The sequence below is a fragment of the Manacus candei genome, unplaced genomic scaffold (assembly GCF_025592945.1).
Source record: "Manacus candei isolate 608988 ecotype Guabito, Panama unplaced genomic scaffold, ASM2559294v1 h1tg000041l, whole genome shotgun sequence".
Lineage (NCBI taxonomy): Eukaryota > Metazoa > Chordata > Aves > Passeriformes > Pipridae > Manacus > Manacus candei.
The window spans coordinates 6,042,581-6,055,307 of NW_026138089.1; the positions used below are offsets into that span (position 1 = coordinate 6,042,581).

Genomic DNA, 12,727 nt, shown 5'->3' on the forward strand with positions numbered 1-12,727 from the left:
AGCTCCAAGAGTTAGTCTCCATCAATGTCTGTGCCTTCTCCATTTGGCTCTCAGAAGCCCCATTTAGCATCAATTTACACAGAAAGGGAATGAGCAGGGCCCCTCTTCCCTTCCACTGACACTGTGTGTAGGCCCCAAAAGTCAGGAACAGCAAGCCATGTATTAAGAGTAGAGATGGTGGCTCATATTTCACACTTCTTCCTCACATCAGTCTTTTTCAGTGTGCTTGGCTAGATGCCTTAACTGCAAGTCGAGGTAGTAGCAACAGTTTTTTCCAATTATATTTAGTAAATTCTATGCTACTATTACAACACATGTCCCTTCAAACTACTCACAGCCAAACAGGGGAAGACAGAAAGTCAATCATCTCAGAGGGACCAAAGGCAACTCTTTTTTTCTTCCTCTGGAGAAATATTCTTGCTGTTCTTGCAGCTCTATTAGTCTTTTCTGCAGAGGGATTGAGGGACCTGGCTCTATCTCAGGTCTCTCTATCCCTGTCTCTTGAGGTCATGCCTGTGCTGGGAAGCTTCCTCCCCCATAATGGTAAGGCAGTGTGTTTCTTGGGGCAGCCAATAAAAATCACATGCGCTACTCCACAGTGTTTCTCCAGAGCAACCCTGATGGTGGCCCAGAGCTGGCTGGGCACAGAGGTGCAGTTACAGATACAACCAGTTCACTGTGTAGCTCCTCTGTGTTCTTTCAGTACAACTCTTCTCCAATCTCAGTGAATACTCAAGTTTTCCATCACCAGCCCTTTCAGATATTTGGTTTGGCTCTGGCCTCCCAAGCGATTTACTTGAAGCCCAGTTTCAGACCATCATCTATGAACTGGGCTTGCAGAGCACGCAGCCCACGAATCATAGAACCATAGAACTGGTTTGGGTTAGAAGAGACCTTAAAGATCACCTAGTTACAACTCCCTTCCATGGGCAGGAACACCTTTGACGAGACCAGATTGCTCTGGGCCAGAAGGAGGGTCCTATTTCAACACGGTTTAGCAACATCCTTCTCCAGGCCCACTTCTGACAAGACACTTGTGTAAAACATTAGAGCAAAGTGGGCTGTAGGGGTCCAGAGAGGCACACTTGAGAACATCTGAATTGCTGAGTTTCATTTGTTGAAATAATACTGAACACAGTCCTTTTTGTTTTGTAAGGGGAAGGATAGCTGCTTGAAAATAAGGATTTCTGATCTTTTATACTTTCTCAAAGGAATTGTTTGTAACGAAGAAAACTGCTTAGGATTTAGGAAACCTTTAGAATTCTTGTGTGTGCCCTCCACCCTTCCTGTGCTGCCAAGGACATGTCCCAGCTCACTGCCAGAGCTTCAGCTCCTAGCCAGGGATTGCAACCTCTACCGTCCAAGTGGTTTGGGCTTGAAATTAGCCCTTCATCCCTAAAGCATGGAGATGTTACAACATATGAATGGACTGTATTACTTGCAATACTTTCTATACACATGTATACAAAGCCACCAAGATACACTGTATTACTTTTTAAAGGAACCCATCCAGATAACATTTGGAAACTCTGTCAGTGATATTGTGTATCTAGACTGCAGGATGAATAACTGTCAAGATAAATTATTTTCCCACTCTTGTTACTATTTGAATAACATGTTCTCAGCTTACTCACCTTAGGCACTAATATTTTTTCTGCGCGCTTGCACTGTTTTTTTTTCTACTGTATTTCAAGTCCTTGCTTACCTAAAATGGTCCACAAGCCTAAATGCTAGCTTGCAAATTTAACCAGGAGGTGAGCATTGTTGGCTGTACCCCCACTGCCTGTCATGCAGAGGGTGCAAACCTGTAACCATGCCAGCTAGGGAGCCCCTACAGCTCATGTCGATCCACTAATCCTCACTTCGAATTGAGACACCATGGCCAATGACAACTAGTACATAAAATGCGACATGAAAACATTTAAGCTAAAATAAGTTTTAAAGCATTTGTTTCTTTTAAAGTGTCGTAGGGTGTTAATAAAGGTCATAACATTGGCTATCCTTTATTATTATGGCTAATATGGCTTTATGAGCCCAAACCATATCCTATTATTTGTACTCACATTTATGCTATTTAGCCACATACTCATGTGCAAAACCTAATTGAATTCTGATGGGGTTTCTGAAAAGCCACAACTGCTGAAGAGCTACAGGGTTTGTCAGATGCTGCAGGGGTGTGGACCACTCTCTGGTGAGAGTTGTCATCCAGAACGAAGCTGCGAACAGCTAATTCCTGCACATTTGTAAACTCATCTGTCTTTGTGCATGCATCAGACTGAGTACCAGGCAGTTTTCAACACATCAGCTTTAGCACAACAAATACACAGAGTGGCGAACAATTACCCATTTAATGCACATATAAAATGATTACCTGTTTAAGTGTGGGCAGACATTCATTATGACCGTGCACCAAGGACTGCATACAAAGAAGAAAACCAGAAGGCATGGTGAAATAGCTACATTTCACCGCATCCAGTCAAAACCAGAGCAGAAATGTCAGGTGTCAACACCTGACAATACAATAATAGGCGTGACTGCACTGCCTGCAGCACTGGGCAGGAAGCCTTCAAACTCTTGACTATAAGCAGTGATGAAAATGAAATAGTACTAAACTGAAGGAAATAAGCTGTGCAAAAAAAAAAAAATCACAGGAAAAGGAATTAAACTAGGAAATACTTTCGGGAATGGAAAAAGGAAAGGAACAAAGAGTGGGGAGAAGGGTGTTGGGAAAAGAGAGAATTGTCATTAGAATTATCCTGCAGAAAGCATAAGTTAAAAATGGGGCCATTGAGTAGCAAACAGTGTTTGACCTTAATGTATCATGTATCAAGTGGAATGGTGAATCAGGGCAGAGAGCACTCCTGGGAATTCGAATTTATTCACGAGGAGTAAAGTTGACAATATTTCCAAGCATAAAGAAGCAGACAACGGCGAGTAATCACAAAAGTAACTTTCCCCAGGGGAGATTTGTCTCTGTGGAGAATTTCTGTAGCTAACAGATAGGCTCCTCACTGATTCTGAGTACAAATAAGCCTCAGAGAGCTCTGAAGAGTCCTCTAGCAGCACCTGTCCCCCTCTGTTCACTGTAGAAGGACCTCCACTATGAGGACCTCGGTGCCCTTTCACCACCAGGCACCAAGAGGGGAGATATCACCTTTACAGGGGAGAAGGGCTGCCTACTTGGAAACAAATGTAAGTCCGCAAAGCTATGGATGGGTTCCCACATTCAATTGCCGAATATATTTAATGACAAAGTAAAAAAAAATTGGGCCACAGACAGGCAAGCTACCAAGGCATAAGGGGAATTTTATCTTAAAAGGTGAAGCATCATCTGAGAAACTGAACAAAATATATTAATTTTTATGAAGAGAGGCATAAACACACTCATAAACATGACACAATAAGTTGGACCAGGTGTCAAATTTTGTTGTCCTTGCTCTGTCCTTTCTGAGTCATGGATGTGCCTGACTTCTCTAGACCCTCCAGCTGTGCCAGGACTGGCCCTAATTACCTCCCTCCCACTTCACTGCCTTCTCCTGTCTGCCTCTCTTCTTTCTGTATGGATTTTACAAGTGGTGTTGAAAAAACGAAGTGCTGGAAGAGGTGCCAGACTGCTCTAGAGGCTGAGATGCTATACATGCTGAACAGCGGAAGGCAGACAACACCCACAGATATAGTGCAGCCCTGATCTGGCAGGATGGTGTCTGCAGGGGGGGGAGAAGGTGGCAATCAGTCTTCACATCTTATCAACTCCCATAGCATCTGCCAGCACAGGCAGAGGGGAAGCCACCCCAGCCAACATTTTTTTTTATTTTGTGGATATTGTTCATAAAGTCAGAGACATTTTATATAGAAATACAGATCAGTTCCCAGCCATCTGCTTATTTCTGTGTAGTGTCTGAAGTATCATAAGGGTGTTACAGAGAATATGCAAACAAGGTCTTACCTCTGCTGCTGAGATTAAGACATAACCAAAAAAAAAAAAAAAAAAAGAAAATACAGGAGTTTGTATGCAGTGAAAAGCAAAGAACTGAGACTATTTTCAAATGGTGGTTTCCTGGGCTGCTGTTGTTTGGAGATGGAGTTTGGCCTGGTAGACGGATATGCTAGCACATCTCCGCTCTAGCCTGGGGAAAGTTACCTGCTGGCCTTCAGCAGCCATCTCTTGTCCTGACAGGGACCTCCTCACCTTTTCTGTGTTCTTTCTACTTGTGTGTCTTAAGAGCAGAAATCACCCTTTTATGCTAAGCATTTGCATATACAATAATAGACTGTGCATTTCATGTGCTACTCCAGTAATACCACATTGGTGAGTTTCTTTAGTGTTTTACAGATAAAAGCAGGTTTTCTTATTCCTGGTAGGGCATGCTCCGAATCTTTGCGGATGAGCTGTGGTTTGTGTTCCCCAGGCTGCAGTTTTGGACCCACAGGCCCCTGCAGCACAACCAAGCTTTGCCATTTACAAGCAGCTCCAAAGCACTGCACTGGATAAATAATGGGTGGTTCATTACTCAGAATTAACCTGTCAGTATAGAAAAAAGAGCCAGCCTGGTGTCCTCGTTGATTCCCAGCAGAATCCAGACCCACGTGGCATGGAAAGACACATGAATTCACTGATCATCTGCCAGATTCATTATTGCTCAAAGTTTTTTAACTACTGCGTTTAAGTACAGCTAATTCTGACAAATTAAGATTGTTTCACTGACTTGCCAATTCAATAATTTCATCTTTGTGTTTATTCACATTAGTAAGTATTGATTTCCTGTGGGATGCAGTACATTTTCTCTCAGTGAGTGAGGGTGGGGTCTGCTTGGCAAAGTTTTTGTTACACAGTTATTTCTGAAGTTTGGGTATTGGCCTACTTAACATAGTTTGATTGTAGCCAAAAACCTGGTTTCTGTGCAACAGAACAGAAGAAAAAAATACCTAAAAAGTGAAATCACCGCTTAGCTAAGAAAATGGCATTAGGCAAAGATTCATTTGAATGTTTTTCATTTGGCTTATCCTTTTTTCCATCTATTAACACCCCAATTCCTTTTGTCTTTATAATATTTGCACAATAGCAGTAGTTTACAAATACTGCAATGCTTCTCCACTCTACAAGGGCCAGGGCAGTCTCCGTACAGTTGGTACAACTTGTCGTATTTTCAGCAAACTGTTTCATGTATTTCTAGGATGAAAAAGCTACAGCCAAAATTCAGCCTATCAAAAGAAAATATCTAAACTTTGAAGATTCTCATTTAGATTCATAAAACAACTTGTTTTGCAGACACTTCTACGGGACAGTGCAGTAATTTTCAAGGCTTTAAGAAATCCCAGTTCTATCACTACTCAAGTTACGGACACATCCATAATGAGTTATGACTAAGGGAAATATTTGCTAAAGGGATAGCTAGAAGATAATCATCTTCCTTCCCCTTTGATGCCCTTCTGTGGACACTCAGTGAGTGTAGGATTATGTTGCTCCAAATGTACTGCATCCAGAACAAATCAATGATAAACGAAGTGCCACACATCCGTCACAGAAATAAGTCTCGAAAGAGGATGGTGGGCAGAAAACCCTTTCTCACCCCATTCATGAACCACTGAGACAGATATGTGCCCAAAGGTGAGCTTATTCACATAATCCCCAAGGTAATTTTTGTATTCAGAAACTCTTTATTTTGATGGCAAATGAAATCAATTTGTTGCCTACCACAGAAAGCACAGCTTTACAACAGAACTATCACTGCCTAGCTAGTGATGATCCATTCCAGCAAGAGAAAAATGTCTCTTCCTCCAGTCAACTCCATGCTCAGCCCAGGCTCCCCATGAGGTGAAGCCCCATCAAACTACAGCTCTAAATTTTCCAGACCTGCTTTTCAGATGTTATCATCCCCTACCATGTTGATGGGGGCACAGATTATCAGGTAATTAATTCTCTTTTAATGTCATGAAACCGGCTGTGACCAATGACTGTGTTTCATACTAGCAATCTTCCACTTGGACTAGATGATCATGGTAGGTCCCTTCCAACTGAAAATATTCTATTCTATTCTATTCTATTCTATTCTATTCTATTCTATTCTATTCTATTCTATTCTTAAGTCTAATTCTAACTCTAATTCTGTTCTGTTCTACCCTACCCTATTCTAAGCTATTCTTTCTACCAACATGAGACAGAATGGCCACATTTCATGCCTCTAATTTCATACCTAAGTTTCAAATTCATAATATCTCACAGTCTGACAACTCACTGCATGCAGGATCTCTTTAGATAGTGTTGGGAGGTCGTGAGCTGATACAAGGCAGTGCATTGTGCACATGAGGTAATGAACCTATGAAAATAATTCAGGGTCTAGCTAACTCTGGCTGTGTTATTTGGGGTCATTTCCTGCTCTCAAACTATGAAGCTTCTTCAGGTTTTAATGCAACAAAATGACCTCTGTCTTTCCACAATATGTTATACTGGCAAAGTGGCTGCAGCTATGCTGACAGAACTGCATTTTAGCAGTCAGTCTCCTCCTTGCACTTCCATATTCTTCAAAAAGATTATGCCGATAAATGGCAGTAATGGCTTTGGCTGCACAGTTTTATGGGTCAAAGATAACACTCTTTTCAGATCTTTGTCCCATACCTTTGCACAAGCAGAAATGAGTAGTGAAGAAAATGAGCTTGTGTTCATTCAGACTTGTTATGGGGAACACAACCTTTTACATTCAGACTACATGAAAGAAATTTTAAAGTGTGGGGCACTACAGTTTTTACTCTTAGCTTCACTGACTGCAATTTCCCCACCTTGAGCTTCCCCACTTGACCTACTGAGTAAATGCTTCTTCACAGGAAATAGGAGTTTTCCCCCAGCAAAGCTGAAACCCTTTTCATGGGATCACAAGCTCTTCAGGGTTGCTTTGTTTGCCAAATCCTATTCTGATAGCCCACAGACTACAATTTATAATAGAAATAAAGTTTATTGCATCTCTTGGAGGTACCACCAACTGCACAGTGCCTCTGTTTAAACAGCTACCAGAATATGAAGGCAGGGCTCTGCCTGACTCCAAAGATGTTTCCAATAATACCATGGAGACTTCACCATGATGCTGGTATGGGAAACAACCTGGGACTCGCAGACTGACTAGGTCATGGAATCACCTTCCTTCAGAGAGGATCAGAGACTGCAGTGAGGCCAACCCAGGGCAGGATGACTGGTTTGGAAAACAAGCAAGGCCGACTGAAAGGATCAGGGCAGAGAAAATGGATTCCTAAAAGTTACCAGTAGGTGTTATGAAGAGACACCATAGAAAATGCAGAAGAAAAACTGCATGAAATGTAAAAATCACACAGGTAGTTCAGTAGAAACGCAGTGCAAACTCAGAGAATGGGACTGGAGTAAACCAGACTCATACATCAGCCAGCCTTTGAATAGGCTTAACACTTTATGATACATTTTTGCAGTGATGTACAACTTACAGGTTTATTTATTTTTTAATTTTGCCTCATATGAATAGACACCTGGCACTGCCAAGGCAGAGGGACAGTCATATATTGAAATAGAACAACTCAAGATGTAAGATTTTATCAAACCTGGGAGAACCAGTTTCCCCTCAGGTATTTGCTGAACTCCTTCAACATCAAAAGAGTGATAAACTATGAAATGCAGGTTAGGATGTAAGATAGGATAGTCCTGGATTGCTCCAAAGAACCCGAATTGGGCCTTCAATAAGTGCCAGACCTGGGGATCTGAAGACACATTTCCAGGATGAAATGTGGACAGCATCCTTTTACCAAGGCACTGCTAGACCCAGCCTGTAGACACTGATCCAATGATTGAGCCTCTGCTCTGGCAAGTCTTGAAGCTTACAGCAAATCACAAGGTTTGGACTGGACTATAGCCTTGCAGTTGTGGAGTTGTCTGACACCAACATCACATGTCCATGCACATTACAGGAAGAGAAAGAAAGCATATTACTGTTTGTGCAAGTTGAATTTGAGGAGTCTATCATTTAAGCACTGCACACCTTATGTTTAAAAGTCTATTCAAGGTATTACAGTAATTTTTCTCATATTACAGCTGTAGCATTTCCAATGTACTCTGCCTTCCCAAAATGCTCATTAACCTGGGCCTCCCAAATCACATCTGCTCTTCCTGCCATTCAAACTGTGGTAGTGCAAGTCAATTCCCTTTCTTACAGATCATGAAAGAATATCTTGAGAATAAAATTTAGTCACCAAAAACCTGGGAGGAATTCAGTTCGGCAGGGAAGTAAAACCATTTGTTTTGATGAAACTGACATACCACCAATCTTTTTTTTTTTTACGTTGTTATGTGACACACTCACTGTTTCACAGTTAATTGAAAAAGCCATAAAGTCACAGAATTGTTCTGATCTGTAGTAAAAATACAATCATGTGCTACAATTAAGTTCCTAAACCACTGACGAACAGGCTATAATAATTATTGCAGGCTTGGCTCAGCATTTGGAGTTAGACATTGAAAATAAAGAGGCTTTGGTAGGGTGGTGCTGAGAAGGAGTCTGGGACAAATTAAGTGCAAGGGAAAATTGATTCTTCCCTTACCATCCTGCCTTACCATGCTCATATTTGAAGCAGGAAGTCTGAAGCAGAGCTATAGCAAGCTGACAGCACAAAGCACGCACTGGCCTTGCTGCTGGCCAGTGACACAGCAGAAAACCTAGGAGACAGGTATGGGATATCAACTGGGCCAGAGCAGGGCTCAGGGCTGCAGGGTATCAGGAGCACAGTAGGCAAATCTCTTCAAGGTCTGCAAGTGCTACCACAGCACAGGCAGTGGATAATACCTTATCAGCAGGCCACATTATTGAATAGCAATAACTTTCCATAATAACTAATTAATGTTACATACAGACCAGACATTTAAAAGAGGGAAAGTGCTATAGCTTTTCCTTCATCAAACTGCAGCACTGAGGTTGAGTTTTACTCATCTGCTGGACTGGCACAAGAGCCAGGACCTTCCCTTTGGCAGCTATGGGTTGAATCAAGCTGTCACCTCCCCCCGCTCTATGGTGCCATTACTTTTGTGGCCATCCTGCCTGGACAGCAAGCTCTGGTGCATTTGGATATCCCACACTCAACCCTGAGATGTTATCCAGCTCTTGCTCCCCAGTGGGTACCCGTCTCTGCAAAAGGAGGGTCCCAGCAGCACCCACCTTGGGCAGGGTTCACACCTCCCAGGAAAGCACTCACTCCTCCCACAAAGGCTCATTGGCATGCCCAAGACCCTGGGAAACCTCAGGAAAAGTTTATTTTGGAAGGTTCAATAACATGGCCATGGTCAGCTCTCTACCCCTCCCACTTTTCTTATGTACCAACAGGGGGATATATCTGTGTCACTCCATGTCGAGCATGTCGCCTTTTCATTCATAAAAGGCAGCCTGTATCTTTAATCACTTTGCCAGATAATAGGAAAGAAACAAGCACTTGATTGTCTGTGTTATCAGACACTATTGGAAAAGTCTAGATAAGGATGCTGAACAACCTTGGCTTATTAGTATTCCACATGCAAACGCTTCCCCATAATCCAGAGTCATCTGTATCCCGGCAACCCTTTAAATTTCATTCTCACTGAATTGCCAGATCTTTATCAAAATATAATTACAGTCTTAATTTGGATGATAAATTTTGATTGCTTATGCTGTGCCAAAAAAAATAAAAATCATCAGGTACACGAGAAATGAGGTACAACTGTGAGACATGAATCTGCATATTCTGACATTGGTGCATCACCTTTTCTCTTATCAAAAATTTGTTAGCTAGCAGTGAGGTTAGGTAGGGGTAAATAGTCAGGAACATGAAAAAAAGTCTTCTGATGCCATCAAATGAAATTTGCACTAAAAACAGGGAGGAATTTGAAATCTGCAGTTGCATACGAAGATTATCACTATTACGAAGATTATACACTATTATCATTATGAGGTGAATCATGTGCAGCACTGCTGTTCAAATCTGGAAGAAAATACTCGTTCTTCCTGAAACACAAAGAGATTGTGCAGAACTCACCTTTTCTCCCACTGCCTTCTCCTTGCTGCCTTCAATCGCCGGCAGAAAACAGCACAGTGCTTTATAGTTATATCCAGATTACATAGATTTTTCCAAAACAAGTAGCCTAAAAAAAGTATCCCAGAGGACTATAACCACTGCCTGCTCTACCAAGTGAGCCCAAAGGAAAGGAGACAGCCCTGCAAACAAGCCATGGAGGTTACCTAGTTTCTCACTCAACAGACTACAGCAGTGCAAACCTACTTCAGTTTTACTCTATTGAAATGCCAGGGGGGAAATATAATTACTCAGATGACAATGGCATAAATGCAATTAGACGTTTGACCTTAGTGTTTCTTGGTCACATGCATAGAGTTGAACTCATTGCTAAATTTGGGAAGTTCTTCTTTTCCTCCTTTCCCACAAACACATTCACACTGAGCTATTCACGCTTTCTCTGCATCTCTGATAAGGATTCTTTCCTAGGACAGATGTGATCTCATCCCTTGAAAATTATTTCCTCGCCTCCTGTGGGGGCTTTTGGCACCCAGCCTCGGTCCTCTTTATCTACTTCTGTAACTTTGATTACGATTGCATGCACCATAAAATGCCTCTTTGACACACCTGTTAGCTTGAATTCACTCTCATGGAGTGTATGTTGTCCTCCCCTGAGAAGACCATGAAAGATGAGAACAGTGGAAACAGTAAGTAAATTCTACCATAAAAACATACAGAAGGATTACAAGGATTACAATGTAGATTGAAAATCTTACTGTATCGCAGTTATAGTATGAAAAATGTGCTTCCTCGTGAGCAGTGGTCGACTATATCACTCAAGTGAAGTCTGTTTCCCTGACGGTTCACTGCCCCAGCCCTCTCCAAGAGACCCCTCCAAACCAAATGCAGTTTTGTTCGGAGCCTGGTGTAAGCAAACACAGTTACTAACTAATGGTAAGACACGAAGCTCACTGAAGTCCAGAAAGATGCCGCAACATCTGCAATCATGTCTGTGCACTGGTTCCCATTCCCTAACAATCGTGTCCATCCCTGACACATCAGCAGCGCTTTTGCTGACAGTTAGCAGTACACGGTTTTACAGCTGAATGGGCTCAGGCACTGAACCATTCTTGTCTCTTTGGTGGTAGGAGCTCAATGGGGCTAACTAATATTGCAGTAGAAATGGAGGGCAGGAAGGAACCATGAGAGAATTGTCTGGTCCGCGACTTTTCCAACTCTGAAACACAGATAAAATTAATAGCAAATTGGGCAGCCATCTCCTGACACAGAAGATGCTTCCTATGGTGAATTTTGACTGATATGTGACTGAACCTGTCCTAAAAATGCCAAAATGCAAAGCCAAGCATAATTCCACTGCTCTAAAGTGGACTAAGCATTTTTAGTTCACCCCAATTTTATTATTCTTATTAGGCTTTAAAAAGCCTATAAGAAGGGCATCCTATAAGCTCCATAGGAGCCTGTCCCAGTGCTTTATTCCTCTTTGCGCTTGGAGAGGTCTTCCTAACCTTCCCTGCTGCAAAGTCAGCTGGCTCCTAAGGGGGAAAGCTGCAGAAGTGGGCATGCTCTCTGCAGTCACATGCAGCTCCCCTCTTCTTTGGGTATAAGACTCAATCTCTAGTGCCATAAATTTGCAACTTCTCACCTCAGATGAACTGAGCTGAGACAAAAAAGCCTAGTGCCGTGGCCCAAAAGCCAGAACTAGTTTTCACTGCAGATAGGGCAGTGGGAATATCTGGGCCCCTAAAAGAGGAGGATGAGTTGCTGCTTACTCCAGATGCACATTTCTTTGCCCTCCTAAAAATGCATTAATTTCCTGCTGGTGAAGGGTGCCATGCTAAAATCACAGGAAAACAAAGTTGCCTATCCACAGCAGCAGATTCAGCCTGGCACTAGAGAGATGGAAAGCTTCCATATGCCATGGTGACTAGTTCAGTACAGCCTGTTAACCATTCCCTCCACCTGCCAGGCACACTGCTCCCACATAAGCACTATCAGAGAAGGCAAGCATACATCTGGATGAAAACCACAGTGATAAGAACATGCCATTTTTAAAGCCTGGCTTTTATCTCTGAGTTACATGTTCCAACACTAAGGCTAATGTTGAGAAGACTGGCAGAAGAGGTTGCCAGATTCACTCTTCCTCTGCACCATGGCATGTTGCAGGGGGAGGAGTTCAAAATGGCCCCTGTGACAGCTGCCAGCATCTTCACAATAGCTAGTAAAAGAGGGGCTTGTTCCTTCCAGCTATTCTTCAGTAAGAGCTTTCTCAAGGGGAGCAATGGATTCCTCAACCCTTCATCAACAGCAGGAACTTCCTGAAGGAACATTTCTTATACAGAAGGTATCACAATGTTCCATTTCTATTCAGACTCTTTCATTCTTGAGCCCAGATCCCCCATTTTTGAGCTCACAGTTGTCACGACAGACTACCAGAAGGTCTGTGGCTATCACATGCACATCCCGAGTTCCTAGTAAGCAAAATTGTGGTCTGGCTTCTTTAGCTATCTTGAGTGTTTTCCTGGGTGAAAACACAAGCAAGTCTCACCACTGGGAAATGGGAGCCCATACAGAAATGTTATGAGCCTTCTATAGCCAGTTGGACTCTTGGCATTACACCCTCTGCCTTTGCACCAAGCAGCATCAAAACAACCACAAACCCAAACTGTACCAGTGATACCAGTAGCTGAATACTTGAAACTATAAACTGGGAATG

General features: G+C 42.5%; 1 protein-coding gene across 3 annotated transcripts in view; it reads right to left on the bottom strand.

The window, feature by feature from the left end:
• NHS (NHS actin remodeling regulator) overlaps nucleotides 1–12,727 on the bottom strand; it is a 254,573-nt gene that overhangs the window by 32,017 nt on the left and 209,829 nt on the right. The window lies entirely within an intron of this gene.